The 7,106-nt window shown below is 28.9% G+C and overlaps 2 non-coding genes across 2 annotated transcripts; one reads left to right on the top strand and one right to left on the bottom strand.

Annotated features, from left to right (window-relative positions):
* The first annotated feature begins 420 nt into the window (after positions 1-420).
* JR316_0013461 lies at positions 421-493 on the top strand. Its single transcript has one exon. It is a non-coding gene; the product is annotated as a tRNA-Asp (tRNA).
* A 3,792-nt stretch (positions 494-4,285) lies between these two features.
* On the bottom strand, positions 4,286-4,357 carry JR316_0013460. Its single transcript has one exon. It is a non-coding gene; the product is annotated as a tRNA-Met (tRNA).
* Positions 4,358-7,106: the final 2,749 nt, after the last annotated feature.

The following is a 7,106-nucleotide window of genomic DNA, read 5'->3' as shown; positions in this document are numbered from 1 at the left end:
GGGCGAAATAAATATAAGGAAAGTAGATTACTCCTTAAAGGGAGGTCAAGAAAGATGCTGAATTTAAGGTAGATTAGACTAATCTCCACTCTTAATTATTTTTATATCTAAATATAGGAGTGACACTTAGGGGGGGGGGAGAAAAAAGTATAGAGCGCGGCACGCTTATTAAGTGCTAGTAAGAATTGTAATAGCTGAGTTGCAGTTTTATAAGCCCGATTAAAAATAAATTAAGCGAATATTTTTTTTTATTTTTAATTAAAGTGAGAGACACTTAAAAAATAGATAAGTTACCTTTATTCCTATAAATATATAGTTTATATATACTTATATTTTATATTATATAAATATTAATCTCTCCTCTCCCAGCTTTAGCAGGGAGAGGAATAAATAAAAGTAGTTAGTAAAAAGATTAGTTTGGGGCATGTATCTAAATTGGTATAGTGTTTAATTGTCAATTAAAAAGTTCTTAGTTCGAATCTAAGCATGCTCGAATATAGATTTAATCAAAAAAAACTTACTACCTTACTTAACTAATAAATAAAATTAGTCTAGTTCCCGAAAAAAAAAAGAAAAAGAGTCGCTAGCGCAGGACTAAAATTTAAAATTAAATATAAACTTTTATAATTTATATTTAATAAGGGGTAGTATATTAATATATTTAAAATAGATATGATATGATATGATATGATATGATATGATATGATATGATATGATATGATATGTATTATAAAAAAAGTTAAATTAAATTAAGGGGGAGGATATAATTAAATTTAAAAAAAAAGATTACCGCGTACTAATTTTTTTATTAAAAAAAATCAGCGCTATTAGTACTAAATTTTTTTTATTCCCTTGCTTTTGTTTAGCATAAGCTGCGGGCAAAAGAAAAAAAAAATCAGTCGCTAGCGATCGCTAGCGCAGAGAATAAATTAAATTTCCTATTTTTAAATCTATATTATAACCTTTTATTTGATTAAATTTAGTTATTATATTACTATTTGCTGATAAGTTTAAATCATTCAAACTTTCATAATTAATATCTTTTGTAGCTTTATGACTTATTCTCCTAATAATCTTATTTTTAAGATTTATAGTAGTATAGTATTTATAGATAAATTTGAATAAATTAGTATTTTATTTAGTATTGAGGGGGATTATTATTTATATTATTTATATTATTTATATTAGAGTTATTTACATAAACATGAAGATCCACCCCCAATACCTCATAAGGTATAGGATGAGTAATGATATAGATACTTAAATATAAAATTGTTAATAAATTAATTATAATAAGAATAGGCAGATATATAATGGCTAATTTAGCAAAGAAACCTTGATATTTAATATAAAATCTCATATATTTGTTATTGAAAGTTTTTAGTAAATAATCTTTTTTTATATAAAATATAATATTTATAGTGTATGCTATAAAGCATAAAATAGCAGAAGAAACCAATAATAAAATAATTGCGTTTATAGCCATATGTTGCCCTATAAAATCATCAATAAATCCTGTAAGATTTACAGGACTAAAGATATTAAATATACTTTCTAATAGTTTAGATATAATATTTATTATATCAAATTCTATATCAGGTAATAATTTATTAGATTTTAAATTTTTAATTGCTTCTATGATAGCACTACTCTCACTTTCACTAATATTTTGTTGTTTTAAAGCCTCTAAAATGTTAGATTCACTAATATCCTTTATAACATTTTCAGAAGCATTTTTTACTTCTTCGACACTTTTTAAATAATTACTGTTATTTACATCTATATACATTTGATCTATGCTAGGCCAAGTCTTAGTATTTCTATAAACATTCAAGCAATGAATTAATCTATTAAACCCTACTGAATCTTCTAAAGCCATAGTGCTAATTAGTACACCAGTAGTTGTACCCATTGCACCTAATGTAGCTATTATTCTCCCTCTTAAACTTAAACCACCAACCTTTGTTAAAACAGAATAAACAGCTAACCCAGATCCAATTACCCCATAACTTTGAGGTACTCCTTTAGGCCATACACTAACAGGATCAGACAAAGGAGAAATACCGTTATTATTATTACTTCCACTAGCATTACCTGACTCTCCAAAAAAATTAATAACATCATACTCCATATGTAAATAATTTAAATTAAAATTAATCAAAGTTAACAAATCAATATATTTAAAAACCAACACCATTGTAACAATTAAAATGAACCAAAAACAAAATTTGTAATTCGCATTACTGAAACCCGGAATAAAATGTACACTTGGAATATTTGAGCTTAAAACAGGTAGCGCCTTAGCAACTATTAATGTTAATATTGAAATTAAAATCATCATCTTATTTGGCTTACTAATTTGTAATTAACCAGTACTATTAGCCTTTACCCTGAATTTATTCAGCCGCTAGCGATCGCTTATTTTTTTTTATATTCCCTTGCTTTGGCTTAGCAGCCTAAGCTGTAATTTTTTTTTTAAAAAAATAACAAAAGAAAAAAAATTAGCGGTCGCCAAATTTTGTTTTGTTCCCTTGCTTTCTTATTTTTTTTTAACTAAAAAAAAATAACAACCGCTAGCCGCTAGCGAGTAAAACAAAAATAGGCGGAAGAAACTAGCTCCTTAATTTTTTTAAAAAAAATGCCTCTCCAAAGCGATCGCGTACGCGGCTGATTTTTATTTAATAATATTCCCTTGCTTTGGCTTAGCAGCCTAAGCTGTAATTTTTTTTTTAAAAAAATAACAAAAGAAAAAAAATTAGTACTAATACCGGCAATTTTTTTTAATAAAAAAAAATTACCAAAGCGGAATTTGTCTCTCTTTTTTTTTCTCTCTCCAGCGGCTAGCGGCTGGAGAGAGAGAAAAGTGGGAGGAGTCTAATTTGTTAGAGCACTTATAGTTAAATTATTTATGTAGTTTGCCTTCTCACCTAATTTTATATAAATAAAATAAGTATGTGACTCTCCTGGCGCTAAAGCTAAAGTATTAGACTCCTAAAGGAGACTAAAGACTTTAGAGTCCTAAAGGAGACTTTAGAGTCCTAAAGGAGACTAAAGACTAAAGACTAAAGACTAAAGAGAACTGGGCTTAGCATTTCCTGCTACCTTATTTTTTGTTCCCTTGCTATCGTTATTTTTTTTAAAAAAATTACAATCGTAAATTTTTTTTAGTTCCCTTGCTTTGGCTTAGCAGCCTAAGCTGTAATTTTTTTTTTAAAAAAATAACAAAAGAAAACAAAATAACGATCGCGTACGCGGCTGTAATTTTTTTTAACTAAAAATAACAACCGCTAGCCGCTAGCGAGTAAAACAAAAATAGCAATCGCGTACTAAATTTTTTTTCTTTTTTTTTTTCTCGCTAGCGGTTGTAATTTTTTTTTACTTTTGCCCGCAGCTTAGGCTGCTAAGCCAAAGCAAGGGAATATAAAAAAAAAAATAAGATCCAAAGCGAGAAAAAAAAAATAAACGCGCCGGTAGCGAGTATATTATTAAAAAAAATTAAGTAAAAAAAATTGGCGATAAATTTCCAGTCTTCCTAGACTTAGTCCCACCTTATAGACTAGGCGGGCCGAGTCCCGACTCTAACCTCCTTTCTATTTTTTTAGCTAAAGCTAAAGGTAAAGCATTATAGAGATTAGCCCTAATCTAAAAGATAATGGGAAGTAGCGTGAGGGGAGTAAGTATTTAATAATAAATAATATTAGAATTATAAAATATTATACCTTGATCCTTATCAGAATTGAACTGATATTTATTCCTTGAAGGGGAATTGTACTAACCTTTATACGAAAAGACCGCTATTTTTTTTTTAATTCTTAGAAAGCGCTTCTACTCCCTTATTTTTTTCCGCTTTAAAAAAAAAAGTATCTTTTTTTCTCGCTAGCGGCTAGCGATCGCGTACTTAATTTTTTTTAATAAAAAATGCCGGTATTAGAACGTAATTTTTTTTTATTACTTTTGTTATTTTTTTTTTAAAAAAATTACAGCCGCGTACGCGATCGTTATTTTTTTTAACTAAAAAAAATTTACGATCGTAAATTTGTTTAGTTCCCTTGCTTAGGCTGCTAAGCCAAAGCAAGGGAAGTAAAAAAAAAAATTACGATAGCAAGGGAACAAAAATTAATAAAAGAAAAAAAATTAGTACTAATAGCGGCTAGCGTAACAAAAAAAAAATAAGGTAAAAATTTAAAATTAAGTGTTATTAGAGGTAGCAGGAAGCACTAAGCAGAAAGCAAGGAGAGAAAGGAGTCCTGCTTAGTGCAGGAGTATAAGATAACTTAAAATAACTTAGCGAAATAAGAACTCGAATCTTAAATGACAGCTCATGAGGCTGTAGTGTTACCAATTACACTATCTCGCTTTTTTTAATTTTTTTTTTAATTTACTTAACTATCTCTGCGAAGCTGCGAAGCTGCGAAGCTGCGAAGCCCTTATTTAGGAAGGACTCCTTTATTTAGGAGGAGGACTCCACTCTATCTCTAATATTAAAATTACAATTTCTCTGCGCGTACGCGGTATATACTCATTTTTTTTTTTAAAAAAAAAATTACCGGTATTAGTACTAAATTTTTTGTCTCTTTTTTTCTCGCGTACTAAAAATTTTTTAATTAAAAAAATTCTGTCGCTAGCGACCGCGTACGCGACAGAAAAAATAGACAAAAGATACTTTTTTTTCATTTGCCCGCAGCTTTCGCGTACGCGAGTGCTAAGCAAAAGCAAGGGAATAATTTTTTTATTAATTTTTGTTTGCTATTTTTTTTTAAAAAAAAATTGAATAATAGCGCCTCTAAAATTTAGATAAAAAAAGATAAAATAAGTTTATTTAATTAGCAGAGTTAAGTAGGAATTGAACCTAAACAATAGACTTTGCAGGTCTACAACAGAACCACCTGTAAACTTAACCCTTTATATACAGTAATCTGCTTGCTTTCCAAAGCGCTAATTGGAGAGATAAAGTTTACCTAGTACTTTATATTTAACAAGAATTAAATTTTTATTTTAACAAGAATGAGGATGACGCAGCTAGAATATTTAGCAGTTAATGATAGAGTAACTATTTCTTATTTAATAAATCTCTTAAAAATAAGAGGCTAAGCTAAGGTTCTTAAATTAGCTAAGTTTGAAAACTTTTCAAGTAATGATTAATAAGGTATTACTTATATTATTTTTATATGAAAAACTAAAGAGTCCTGCTTAATGCAGGAGAGAAATTATATTAATTAGATCTAGATTTAATTTAGAATTTATAGCCCAATTTTTTTTTTTAAATTAGCCGCATTTATTTTTTTTTTTTCTAATTTTTTCTCTCGCTAGCGAGAGAAAGAAAAAAAATTAGAAAAAAAAGAGAAAAACAAAATTAGTCGTCTAATTTTTGTTTTACTCGTTAGCGGCTAGCGTAACAAAAAAAAAAGAATAAGGTAGCAACTACCTAATAAGTTATTAGTTATTACTATAATTTTTTTGCGAAAGCCCACCTCTGCTAGAGGCGAAGCGCGAAGGGTGAAGTCTTTTAGTAGTATATAGCTTGGGTAATTTATTATAATCTGGCATGTATACCTACCCCGTAGATTGGATTTATGGTAGTTATCTTTGGGATAGGGCCCATGCTCTATCTGCGAAGCGCTTCGCCTCTCTCTACCCCTCCTTTATAAAAATTTAAAAAAAAAATTTTTTTTTAATACAGAGAGGAGCCGGTATTAGTACTAATTTTTTTTCTTTTGTTATTTTTTTAAAAAAAAAATTACAGCTTAGGCTGCTAAGCCAAAGCAAGGGAATATTATTAAAAAAAAATAAGAGATTAATTTTTTTTTTTTTTTTTTTTTTTTTTTAGGCGCGCTAACTTTTTTTTTTAAAAAAAAAAGTTATAAAGGCGCAAGGCCTCTAGGGGAGCAAGCTATAATAAGGTCAAGTAAGCTATTTTAGGGGAAGGGGATACTGGTAACCAGGTAACAGAGCCTATGTCTACTATTATTATTTTTATTAAAAAAATAAATTAGCCTCTTTTAAGGAGTGCGCAACCTTAAACAATCATAAGAAATACTAGTATATTGTAAATTTTTTGGAGAAAGATAGATTCGAACTATCATAATTATATTGCAAATATAACCGATTAACCATTATCAGATTTCCCCTTATATTTATATAATTTTATCTATACAGTAACAATCCTAGCTACTGAGTTATATTCGCTTTAATAAAGAAACTCTTCTCTTTATTTATAGTAATTATGTTCCTAATTATTGCTGCTTCTGCCTTCCCTCAAAGCCTAAAAATATATGCAAGGGAGATATAGTAGCTTATTAAGGTGCTAGATACTTGAAATACAATATAATTAAATTTAAGTAGTATTACTTATACAATACCTCTTTTAATTTATTTATCTCTGCTATCGCTAATCTTTTTTTTTCTCTTTTTTTTTTCTCTCCAAAGCGATCGCGTACGCGGTAATTTTGTTTTAATAAAAAAAATTAGTCGCTAGCGGCCGTAATTTTTTTTCTTTTGTTATTTTTTTAAAAAAAAAATTACAGCTTAGGCTGCTAAGCCAAAGCAAGGGAAGTAAAAAAAAAAATTTACGATAGCAAGGGAACAAAAAAATTACGATAAAAGAAAAAAAAAAATAAACGCAGCATTACTATTTTTATAATAAAGCGATATCAAAAAAAAAGAGAAAAAAAAATAGTATTATTTTGAAAAGTATTCCTGCGCACCTATAAGCGCATCCCAGCAAAGCAGCGCAGGAAAGTGCAGTAGAGCTAGGCCTCTAAATATTTGCGGTCTCCTTTAATTTTATATTTATTTATATCGCTTATTTTTTTAATTAATAAAAAAATAAGCTTTGCGTATTACAAAAATTAAAAAAAAAAATAAGCACTTCGCGCTTCGCGCTTTTCGCTTCGCAAGAACCGCTTCGCGTTTTTCGCTTCGCAAGAACCGCTTCGCGCTTCGCGGTTCGCGGTTCGGATAGAGTAGCCACGCCTTAATTTATATTTAATTAAATATTACTCCTATCTAAAGTCTATTATTCTTTAGGAGAGAGGGGAGCTGAAGCTAATATAAAGTATAACACCACGCGACGCCTAATTAAAAAAAAAAATAAGTGATAGAACTTT

Source organism: Psilocybe cubensis, mitochondrion (assembly GCF_017499595.1).
Source record: "Psilocybe cubensis strain MGC-MH-2018 mitochondrion, complete sequence, whole genome shotgun sequence".
Lineage (NCBI taxonomy): Eukaryota > Fungi > Basidiomycota > Agaricomycetes > Agaricales > Agrocybaceae > Psilocybe > Psilocybe cubensis.
The sequence above is the reverse complement of the archived record's forward strand: the minus strand, read 5'-3'. Positions and strand labels throughout refer to the sequence as shown.